At 41.9% G+C, this 11,921-nt stretch overlaps 1 pseudogene; it reads right to left on the reverse strand.

Annotated features, from left to right (window-relative positions):
* Positions 1–2,687: 2,687 nt before the first annotated feature.
* On the reverse strand, positions 2,688–3,413 carry LOC146799039 (BRISC complex subunit Abraxas 2-like; annotated as a pseudogene).
* Positions 3,414–11,921: the final 8,508 nt, after the last annotated feature.

Genomic DNA, 11,921 nt, shown 5'->3' on the forward strand with positions numbered 1-11,921 from the left:
AGCCAGACTAGTAGTTGTGCAGGAAATATTAATGTAATCTTGGAGTTAAACATAGACTACTTTTTCAATGATCTTGCAGATGAATGATAGGTGAGTGATCATCGGGGTTGAGTGCAGGTTTCTTTAAGAGTGGAGAGATCTGGCCTGTGTTGAGAGTTTATGAGAAAATGCCTTTAGTGAAGAAGGCATAGACAACGCTGGGTAGGAGGGAAAGAGAGTTCACAGAGAGCGTTTTGATGAAGGATGAGGGAAATACATCTTCGTGATAAGTGGCTTTGAGGCAGTGGAGCATATTGGTGAGATCCACAAAGAGATAGGTCTTTTACAGATGACCCCTGCAGGATTGTATGGGAAACTGCGGGTTTAAGAGATGTGTTTGTCAATGTGCTGTCAGATCCTGTATTAGCTTTCACTGAAGAAGAAGTTGATGGCATTGCACTTTTCTGTGGGGGTGATGTATTGATGGGATCCAGCAGGAGGTTGATGCAATGCTTGACTGTCTTTTCAGGCTAATGCAAGTCAACAGGTGATCTCTTTAATGAGTAATTCCTACTCAGAGATAGCTTTGGTGGTCCAGAATATTTGGGAACATGCAGATCTTCTTCCATCCTAAGCTGGATGGATCACAAAGTAGCTGTCAGAGGTGTCCTGTGGCATACGTAATGTGTGGCTGGTAATCATAAAGATTGTGTGACTCAGTAGGCATGTTAAAACTAGAGCTGCATCAATAAAGAAATAAAGTGAAGGTGGTTGAGCACTATCCTGCCAATGTGTTGGGAGACATCAGTAGTTGAACATTTGTTCTATTTGGTTTTATGCTTTCATTGTCAGAGAGTCTGTGATTGGATTTATAAATTTGAGACCCTTGTAGGACTATTCAACCAGGTACATTTGTTAAAATTCCGGTGAATTTAATTGCAGCTAAAAACAAATCTATGGGTCCTCTTCTTCAGATGTTCTACCATTAATCATGAGGATCATGCTTGCAAATTTAAAATATCATTCTTCTTAACAATAGGTTGAAGCATTAGAAAGGCTCTATATTTCTGGTTTGTTTCTGTAGAGAAGTAAGCTGAGATGTGAACCGTGTGTCCTTCATGGGTGAAAGGTCCATGATTCTTTGCCAATTGTAGTACCTATCTTTCTTGGAGATGGCACAGGAAGCAGGCGATGATGGCAATGTGGGTGGTGTATGAGTGTATATGAGTGTGGTTACACTGTCATATTCTGTGAGCTGGTTGGAATTAGAGGTTTAGTGGTAATTTGGGCAGTATCTGTGCAATCGTGACCTCTATCTTCCCCAGAAATCTGTAATACCTTGACAATACACCTCTGGAATGATCTTCCAGGTCCATGACCTTCTTGTGCAATACTTCCTGGCCACAATTTGACACATTATTTATGCATTTTTCAAGGTCAGACAGTTGCCTGTTAGTCATGTCTGATCTTTTATGTGAACCATGAAGTATGAGCATATTGTTTTTATGTCTGATGTTAGTTCTTATCATTTTCTTTCAACTGTTCCCACCAATGCCCTAATAATAGAGATCTCTCTTATGATTGTCTCTAGGGTAAGGTCAGTAGTGGTGAGGTAGTGGGTGCTGCTCGTTTCCCACACCTGAGAAAAAAAAAAGTTTTCTGAACGCTTATGTTGAAAACATAGTTGACCTCTAATGCTCATCTGAAATCCAATTCCTTGTCATTGGTTGACTGGTTAGTGCATACAGTCAGACTGTTGATCCGTTGATATCTGGGATGAAACAGATTATCGCTGGATCTCATACCTTTAAGGCATGATCAAAGTGCAAGAGGCACACCTGTTCCAAGGACAGTGCTCAGAGCAGACGCTCAATGCAGGGGCTTCCTCCCCATCACAGGGCTGGCATCTCAGTTTTCTTACAGGTTTAAAACAACTTATGGCAACAAAATCTACCAAGTTCTGAAACGTGTTTAATTTTACAAGGTGTCCACACTGGCATTAGTATACAACCTGATTATCCTACAGACTTCATTAAAACAATCTCAAAATGCAGGCAAGCCGTTGGCACCACTTGGGTGCGCAATGCATATGGCAGCATGGCCACACAGAAAGGCTTTATTTTTATGCTCATTTTTCCCACCACACCCATACCTGCGAAATCCTCTTCATGAGACGGTGGTACAGAAAAAGCTCATAGCTACCACGGCTGATAGAAGCGCCAATGCCACAAGCTTTAGCTCAAATCGGGGCAGCTGAAGTATTTGTGTCCCCATCCGGCTGCACATCAGGTCGAGAATCTTGAGACAGAATAACATCTCCATTAGAGCCCTCAGCAGGATAGACCTCATTATCGCCACTCCCAAGTTCTTCAAGAGTTTCCTCTGTAGCTCTTTGGGGTTGGTGGACAATGTCCTCCTTAGAGGAATATTTAAAACCTGTGCTGATGGGATTATGGCTTGATGATCCCACTGCCTGAGGTCGTGGCATGTAAGGGTTATTTGAAGTGTGTGCAAGGCCCACTAGGCTGTCCTGGCTGCTCACATCCAAATGGGAGTATGGAGGGGCAAGGTCAGAGAACCCAGGCTGCTCCAAAGTGCACTCCTCAGTGGTAGAACGATAGCAAGATCCTTCCAGCGACACCAATGAAGGCTTCATATCTTGCAGGGACAGGTTGACTTAAAATGGCTTGCTGCCATCTTTCTCATTCTTACGCCTCTTTCCCTTCATTGATTATTCTTATTAGTTTATTAACTTCAGCCAGGAATGATTTAACAACCCTCTCACTTTTCTCCACATCGGCACAGACTCCCTGAACCTTTTCCTGTAGAGCATTGTAAACCTGAAAGATTGCCTGAATGTCCTTAATTACTCCATCTTTGTCAAAGAAGTCCATGCCACCCTCCTTGATGACTTTGGCATAGTTCTGAGATGTGATTGGCACAGAGGACATTTTATATTCCTGCTGACCTGTGTTGCCTAGGTTAGGGATGTTGAGTGACACCCTCTGATTTTATTTGCGGTGCGGTCTGAAGAGCACATGCTCCAGGGCATGGTTTGAGTTGTTTATGGTAGAGATGAAGCTGATAAGGCGAAAGACAAGATCAGGAACACCAAGAAGTTCAGTCAGCTGTTTGTGGAGAACCTGCTCTTGATATGACATTTATTGTTGCGTGTTCCTTCTAAATCTGTACCAGCCAACTTTTCTTCATCAATCTTAAAAAATCCGGTCCAAACTCTCCTCGTTGACTTTACTGGTAAATTCATAAAAGCTGAAGAACTTGGAGCAAGGTTCGTGGTTATGGATTTCGATTATTTGCTGCAGTTCTGTGTTGCCGATATGGGAATCACTGATGTCGAATGTCTCTTCCTGCCTCACCTCGCCGAGTAGGAACCCTTCATGGTCCACTCCGCTGTTGGCACTGTGTAAACACATGGGACTGAAGGGTTTTCTCTGCGCACTTTACCACTGCTAACCAGTGCTAAAGTGTCCTCACCTTCAAACATGGCGAAACTGGAATACATCCAATTGACACATTTCATTTACATGTGAGTCCCTAGTAAAGTACTACATGCATCCAGCGCCTGTAAATTAAATGCTACTAGTAAGCACACAGCACTGATTGTGCCCCCACTCATGTAGCCTTAACACGTTTTTGGACTGCCCTTTCAGCCTGTGTGTGCATTTTATATTGCCATTTCGTCCTGGCAAGATAAACATTTTACCATGTCTAAACCTTCTTTTTTAATATATTGAGGTTCCTTAGCAAGATCAAGTGGACAGATTAGGCAAGAGCACCAAACTGTGTGTGGAATTTTGTTTGGTTGTATGCTAATAGTTTTTGGTAGAATCCACACAATCAGTGCTCATGGATCCTGTTACGTGCCATTTTTCAGAAATTAGACTGCACAACAGGCACAGAGGAACAGGGTGTGCATTCATACTTTTGCTATTGATCAGAAGAGAACAAGCAGGAAAAGTAAAACAAGACCTCATATATAGAACTCATTTAATTGCAGATTTCTTCTGGTTTGAATGAACTTAAAAAAAGAAATACAAAGTGAAAAGAGCACTTTTAAATCTGCAGATATGTTCTGTGTTTTATAAACTTTCCTAAAAAATCCTTTTGAGAGCTCAGTTTCTGATGCAATTGCGCTTGCAAAGTTCAGTGCAGGTCCACAGCGCCTTCTTGCATGTACACTTGCCTGTGCAACCAGCTGCAGCTCTACAGCCACACAGGACAAGTACACCATATGCCTTAGATGCCACTGGTAGTGCTGTCCACAATGGGGTCCAGCAATGACTATCTCTGTCCATTTTCCACCCTCATCCCTACAGAGTGGGTAACTCCTGCAGAGGTACGTCACATGTGGACCAGATCTATGCATGGTAAACTGCATGCTTTGTATGTTCAAGAAGAGTAGACTGGGTTGGTGGGATGGTTACATTTTACTGACAAAACATTTCTCCTTGTGCCTCATTCTTTGACTCCAGTTGGCATGTTCTCTGGTACAAGATTATGATGAAGCATTTAAGAATTTTAAAGCTGTCACTCTGAATGTCCACTGCTATGAATGAATTTCTGGCAATGTTGGTGAAGGCTGTTATAACCTCTGGATAAGATTTCCAGGCCATCCATTCTGATTTCTTCCCTTTTCCAAAGACTGCTGAGACAGTGTCTGTGCCAGTGAAGCTGTGAAACACAGACAAGGCTGTGGAATTCTCCTTTCCCAAGGTCAGATTAATGGCATTAATGTGGATGATGGAAAAGTTCCTCCCTTTACTGAATGCTACCCAGATATTGGCCTTGGGTCACAAGGCTTGTAGCAGGTGTAACTTTCCTGTCAGAATCACTACAGCATTGGTGTCCACAGTGTGGACCAAACAAGACATAGAGCCTTGTTGCAGGGCATGTTGTACATGTTGGACCAGCCTCGAATCTGCCTCTTTTTGGTTACAAGCTGGCATAGATAGGTTACTTCCTCAATGCCGTCTCCATATGTTGCCACTACTTCCTTACCAGGGTGGGAATTCACTGCTCTCGATCATCTTGGCCAGGAAAGTTAACAACGTTAACAACTCCTGTTTGCTGTCTGCATCCCAAGAGAAGTTCTGCCATTGTCCTGGAATCCTATTTTTACTTGTTATGTTATGTTGTTGTGCTACAGGAGATTTATAAAGCGCATGTACAGCAACAGGTCTCTTGGCGCTGAGTTAGCAGCCACCGCTAAAGCTGCATCTAGCTGTAGGCTTGAGTGAAAAGTCATTTTTTCAATTTTTTCCCAAAGCACATGTAGTCTGTGCTGTAGTCTGCCTGATAGCAATAGGTATGGAGTTCCAAAGTTGGGATCCTAACATGGAGAAGTGTGCGCAGCCCCTCCTTTTTTGCCTGAATCTCAGGACCGCCATTAGGTTCATTTGCGCAGATCTAAGGTTTCGTTTTGGGAAATATGGATGTATCCTTGTTTAACCTATTTGATGCATCGGACGGCCCCTGGTTGTCCAATGTCATGGTGGGCGTGTGCCGAGGACAGCCGAGGGGCCGTCCGAATCACGGCCACTCTTTATTTTGCCCGCACCACGGCCGAATTTGCACCGCAGTAAAAGGGTTAAAGGTATTTGGGACCTTTATTGTGGAGTTCTTTGTAAAAATGCATCCCGTTTTAAACATGGATCGCTGTGCTTCTGGAAGCCAATGATGCTTCTTGATCAGGAGCTTGGTGTGGCCATGTCGAGGCTGTTGAAAGATAATTCTGGCAGCTTGATTTTGTATCATCTGAAGTCTATGAGTTTGGTTGATAGGAAGACCCAGGTACGTGGCATTGGCATAATCAATTCTAGACAGGATTATGATGATAATAATGAAAGTAGTGGCCTCCCTGGTAAAACATTTTCTGATTTTCTTCACTTTTCTGAGTTGGTAGGAGCAGGACAACATAATCATGCGTATCCGTGATTGCATGGATAGGTCTGAGTCGATTTGGATACCAAGACTTTTTACCGAGCTCTTGGGGTTGGGTGGGGGACCTAGAACTTTAGGCCAATAGGCAGGAGTCAGGTAGTTTAATTTATTATTGGAAATAACAATCTCTGTTCTATCAGAGTTCAGTTTTAGCTGGTTGTTATTCTTCCAATCTCTGATGAATAACATAGTATTCTGGAAAAATGCCTTAGAATACAGTCTCTCATCAATTGTAAAAATCAACTGCATATGATCCTCATAATTATAGATTTTTACCTTCATTTGTTATAAGGAATGTATCAGGGGCGGATGTAAAGATTATAATGATGGGGGGACAGGGAAGAGCCCTGTAGTACCCCACAATTTGTCCTGACTGTGGCAGATCTATATGGTATGAGACTAACTGATTGAGTTTGATCTTTTAAGAAGTATGTCATCCATTCTAAAGCAGTTCCCCTAAGACCTGCTGCAGCCATTCGATCCGCTAAGATCTCGTGGTCAACAGTATCGAATGCTGCTGACAGGTGCAGTATGACCAATGCTTGTGTGTATCCCTTATCAGCCCCTTCTTTTAGGTCGTCCACTACACTTAAAAGGATTGATTCGGTGGAGTGAAATGGGCCTAATACCTGCATTGGTGGAAATCAAGAAAGTTGGTCTCTTCTACAAAGGAGCAGAGTTGTTTAGCTACATGTGCCTTCAGAATTTTGGCTGAATAAGTAAGAAGCGATATAGGCCTACAATCTAGCTGTAGAGGATTCACGCCGGGTTTTCTTTTAAGCGGGATTATCACTGCTTCTTTGAAGGCACAGGGAACCACACCTTGCATAGGAGTAATGTTCAGTAAGGAGAGGGTACTGTCTGAGATGGAAGTAAAAATAGATTTTTGTATAAGAGGGGACAGACATCTTTGGATGGGCCTGATTTTACTTTATTGAGTAATTCTGTGAAACTTTCTGTTTTTATGCAATGAAAGGTAGAAAGTGTAGTAAGGTTGCTATCTTCCAGCATGTATTTCAAATCCTGTAGGCTAGGAACAATAGGTCCTTGTATTTTCTTTATTTTGTTTACAAAGAAGAAATTTAGATCATCGTACAGTATCTGAGAAGGGGTGGTAGAGGGTGTTACTCGGTCAAGGTTAGATAAATCCCTTACTATATTGAAGATGTCTTTTACTTTATTGTCTGAGTTTATAACTTTATTAGTGAAAAAGGATTTCTTTGCCTCCAAGATTGCTGTTTTGTAAACTGTCAAGCTTTGAGTTTACAACTCCTTAGTTTCTTGCGAGCATGTTTTACGGCATTTCCGTTCTGCCTGGCGTGTTCTCAATTTGACTAGTTTTAACTCAGTAGGAAACCATTTGGATGCCTCATGTCGCCGCGTGCGACTGGGTTGAATTTACAAAGAGGTGTGTATATTACTTGCCTTCAATTGCCAATTCGTGATTGCTGTCTCATAGCTGTCAACGTTATCTATCCTGGCAGGAAGATTCAGTGCCAGGGTGTTCTGAAAGGAGGGCAGATTTATGCGGTGCCGAGTTCTGGTCATAATTTTGGGGCAAGCCAGGGGTTTGGGTAAAGAGAAGTCACTTAAAGTAAAGCTGATTAAGTGATGGTCTGACCAGATACACAGGTTGATGACTACGTTCTGGAGTGGGTGATTGATGGACCATACCTGGTCAAGTATATGTCCTTTAATGTGTGTAGGCACATGTATATGTTGTTCAAGGTTCAAACTCTGTAACATTTCAAGTGAGTTCCCTGGAACCCTTGCTCCCCTCTTCCTCATTCGTCCAGTAGTTCAAGTCTCCAATTACTAAGATTTTTGCATAATCTATAGTCAGAGGGGCGATACAATTAGCTAGATTTTTTGGAAACTCCAGCAACCTTTCTTAGCTTTCCTTTTCCTCTTTTGTCTCTGACAGATTATTTGATGCTGTCTTTGACATACCTGTCCCAGACAATGTACACCCTTCTTAAGCTATCAAGCTGCTGCTTAAATAACACAAGTGTAGCCTGTGTTGATCCAGGAATTGTTATTTGTAATACAGCACTATACGACAGCTGTACGCTCTGTCGGCTGACATGATCACGTGGAATAGCTCGTAATCCATTGTCTTGATCACGTGGATCCTACCAAACACCTAAAGTGTCAGCAATACAGATCACATGAAAAAAATATGGTGCTTTTGTCCAACCTTTCCCATCCTAATAAACTTTTGGTCTAGCAGGCTGTACTAATACATATAGATCGCCCCTGGGGTAGGCTCTAAGTAGCCCATTGGGCAGGGTGCAGTGTATTTAAAAAGTTGGACATGTAATTTTAAGTTTCACATGTACTGGTCTTGGAAACATTAAGAAATCTGTTTTCACTACTGCAAGGCCTTCCTCTCCCTTAGGAAAACAATAAATTGCCTTATTAGAGTTAATAAGTGATATCTTTTGATTGGGAACAGGTGAACATTTCATGTTTGGTGACTGTAAAATTGTAATTACAAATTCTCTTCAATAGTAAAGGTGGATCTTAAGTTACAATTTAGAGAATGCCATTTTTAGAAAGTTGGCATTTCTCTGTCCTATTTGGTGCCTGCAGCCTCTTCCTGAGTCATATGGCTCCTCGTAGTTGACAGTTGGACTTTGTTTATTCCTCCCAGATAGCCCCACAACAGAGGGATAGGGCTCCTGAATGGGCCAGCAAGTGGCAGTGCTGGGCACTTCTCCTCTTGCAACTCAATAGGCTGTGCTCTGCATTCACACAAAGTAATTGTCACCCTTGCATTGTTCATGCAGCAAGTTTGGAGCCAGGGCAGTGGATTCAGGAAACTTCAAGCATTTCAAAGGGAATTGTCTAGAAACTTCTTCTACTTCAAAGAAGGCACTATATATAAAAAGGGACTTTTAGACCCACTGATCAGAAAACTCCTGGACCTGGGGATAATACCAAAGAAGGACTACTGTGATGCTTTGCTGCCCCTTCATCCTAGCCTGAAGTGACCTCCTGTTATGAGCTACAAGGACATATCACGCTCCATAGGCTCCCTGCAACTGCACAGCTGACCTATTGCTGGACCTGCAATTGGTCCTGCCAGAGCCCTGCTTGCCTCTGCTGGAGTGAGTTTCAGTCCGCCAAGAGGTTCCCCTCAGCTCCGGGATCCTTTTTGTGGCATCAGTTGTGCTCCCATCTCTGGAAAAGGAGTAATCATGAAGCTTATGTGACATATTATAGCTCATGGCTGGATTTCCAGGGTGTATGATACCACTGTCTTTGGGTGAATTGGTTTTAATTATCCAGACCAGTATCAAGTGACTCCAAGTGTGGCACAGAGTCATCAGTTTTAATGACTGAATTCTCCTTCACACATGTGTCTCCACAGCAGGGTTCATTCATCCCAGGAGGGGAATGGGTGGCTTCACAGTCTCAAACACAATCTTGAGTGATGTGAAAGGCACATCAGTGTTACTGCCCGTGGGATTCTGCAGCCCGACACTGGTTGACTTCCTGTAGCCATGCTCACTTGCCTCAGGGCAGAAGATGGTGTCCAAGCCGAGCTTCAGTGTTCCACTGCAAAACGGAGTGGAGATAGACTTGAGAAGTGGACACAGCCATTGGGTGATCATTAGGCTTCAGGAATTGTAGACACCAATGTCCTCTTCTGCTGTTCCATGTGGCAGACTCAGCTCCAAGGTTCATCCAGCAATCGTGTGTGGATTGGAGATGAAACAGTGCATTGAGTGCAAGACAGTGACTCTTCCACACCTATCAGGGTTCTCGTAATTTCATGTCTCCATGATTCTGCTAACATCTAGAATTAAAAATGTTTAGCCAGGACCCTCAATATCATTGGTATATGACAGATGGCGACTGGAGCCAATGAGCAGCCATCTTGTCTCCCTAAAGGTTTATTTCTTGTTATTTTTAGGGCTGCTATGGACAGCCAGTCAGTGTGGCATGTTTCAAGAACAATGCATTCTAGGAAGTCCTTCAGCCTAGCAAATGGATAATCAGTCTTATAACCATCTCTAGATGAATAGGTATGCGGTACCACAAGCTGTTACCAGGCTGTGTTTTGCAGCCTGCTACCATTGCTAAATTACATGAGCGCAGTACAGTCAACCATTAAGTGGTGTTCTGACTGAGTGCAGTACCATAAGAAATTACTAGCTGATGTTTAGAAGCCTGGAATCATTAAAGTACTATCTCCATTATAGGAATGATAGAACAAAGACTGGTCACTATGTTTTAAACAAAAATTACTTTTTTTTAAAAAAACATAAGGAGAAATGTATGGGTGATTGGGTGGCTGACTACCACACAAGCAAATCTGGAGTCACCTCTAGGTTGAGACATGATTAATTAACCTTCAAGTCCATTTAGTAGAGGTTTATCTGGATATCTACAATTAATCTTTGCACAGGTTGGCTAACAAGTGAATATGTTATAGACTTTTAGGGCTAAACTTTGTGTCTGAGTTCAAACGCAAATTATATATATAACCTAAAAATCACGTTTTTATAACTAGTTTTTGGTTTAATTTGTACTTGCTCTCGTTGTCTGAACATTTTATTTCTTATTATTCTTCAGTCAACTGTTTTCACACACAATAAAATAAGAAAATAAGAAAGGAAAATGCTAACAATGAAGAGAATCCTCAAAAAGAGGTGTACATGTAACTTTCTTCTATAGCTAACTGGAGCTAATTTGTGGCTATGTTGAAATCTGGATCACATAAAGGCTCATTTGAATAAAATTCACAAGTCAGAATCAGAAATTAGTTTCAAGTTTACCAGCTGGCATTTGCAGGGCTGATCCTCCTCTATAGTAAATATTTCAAAAGTTGCAGTACGAACACAGTCCTTTAGCCTAGACAAAGCATAGCTGGACATACACTCATTTTTCACTAAGCAGGATTTGCATCATTTTTTTCTGGTATCTTTGCTGCGCGAGCAGGGATGCAGAACTACAAGTTAAGTAAGTGTTTTTTTGTCACTTTCCACCTTTGCTGAATTACACAGGTGCCCTACAATAGGCCACTATTAGGTAGTTTTCAGCAGTATCGCTTGATTACAGAAATGGAGTACCAGCTGGCCATTGCTAGGCCGAGGGCTGGTTTTCAACATCACTGAATTTCAAGCGTTGTTACACCCTGTTGTTACTAGACAATGGTTTGCCACCTGGAACTACTGATGCAGTACATTGAATGTAGTAAGACAGGGTGATTACTAGTTGGCGTTCTGCAGCCTAGCACCATTTCCGGGTTGGTATTTCATACAGTAATGCCTTACTGGCATAAGTCAACATGCACATATGTTAGAAACTTGATTGTTTACTGTTTCTTTTGTATATTTTCGAAATATCATTTACGTTGGGCACTAAATAAGGAATTGAATTGGTTCATTCTTGTGTGCTGGCTATGTGTTGTGCAAAACTCTTTTTTTTGTTCCCATATAGGACAGCCTTTTTGTACAACTCTGGACCTATGGCTACTTTAGTTTGTCACATCTCATAATGCGGGATATTTGGTAGCCTTGTAATCTTTGTTAATCATTTGGATTTCTAAGGTATGTTTGTTACATTGCAAATAATCTGACAGTATCTTCTTGAAGTATCATATCTGACACAGTCGATACGAGAGTTTTATCATTATTTTGTATAAATATTGCATTGATTACAGATGTGTCTTACTCAGGTTTAGAGACCTGTCTTTATCTACAACCAGTAGTCACTTACGCATTACTTGTATACATTTAGCTAGTTTGTATTTGCCCATAATTTGTCTATATTTAGTTTATTGTGATTTACTCGCATTCCTTGTCCTGCAAGGTCCGTCCGCAGTCATGCATCATTTCTGCTTTACAAGAATGCTTCTCTCGCCCATTAATTACCATATGCATTCATTCATCTATGCACTCAAATGTCCATCTCATTGGAACATAGGAGAGGGGTGAACCACCGATTTTGCTGTGCTCTTTAGATCAAGGGAG

This window comes from Triturus cristatus, chromosome 9 (genome assembly GCF_964204655.1).
Source record: "Triturus cristatus chromosome 9, aTriCri1.1, whole genome shotgun sequence".
Classification (NCBI taxonomy): Eukaryota; Metazoa; Chordata; class Amphibia; order Caudata; family Salamandridae; genus Triturus; species Triturus cristatus.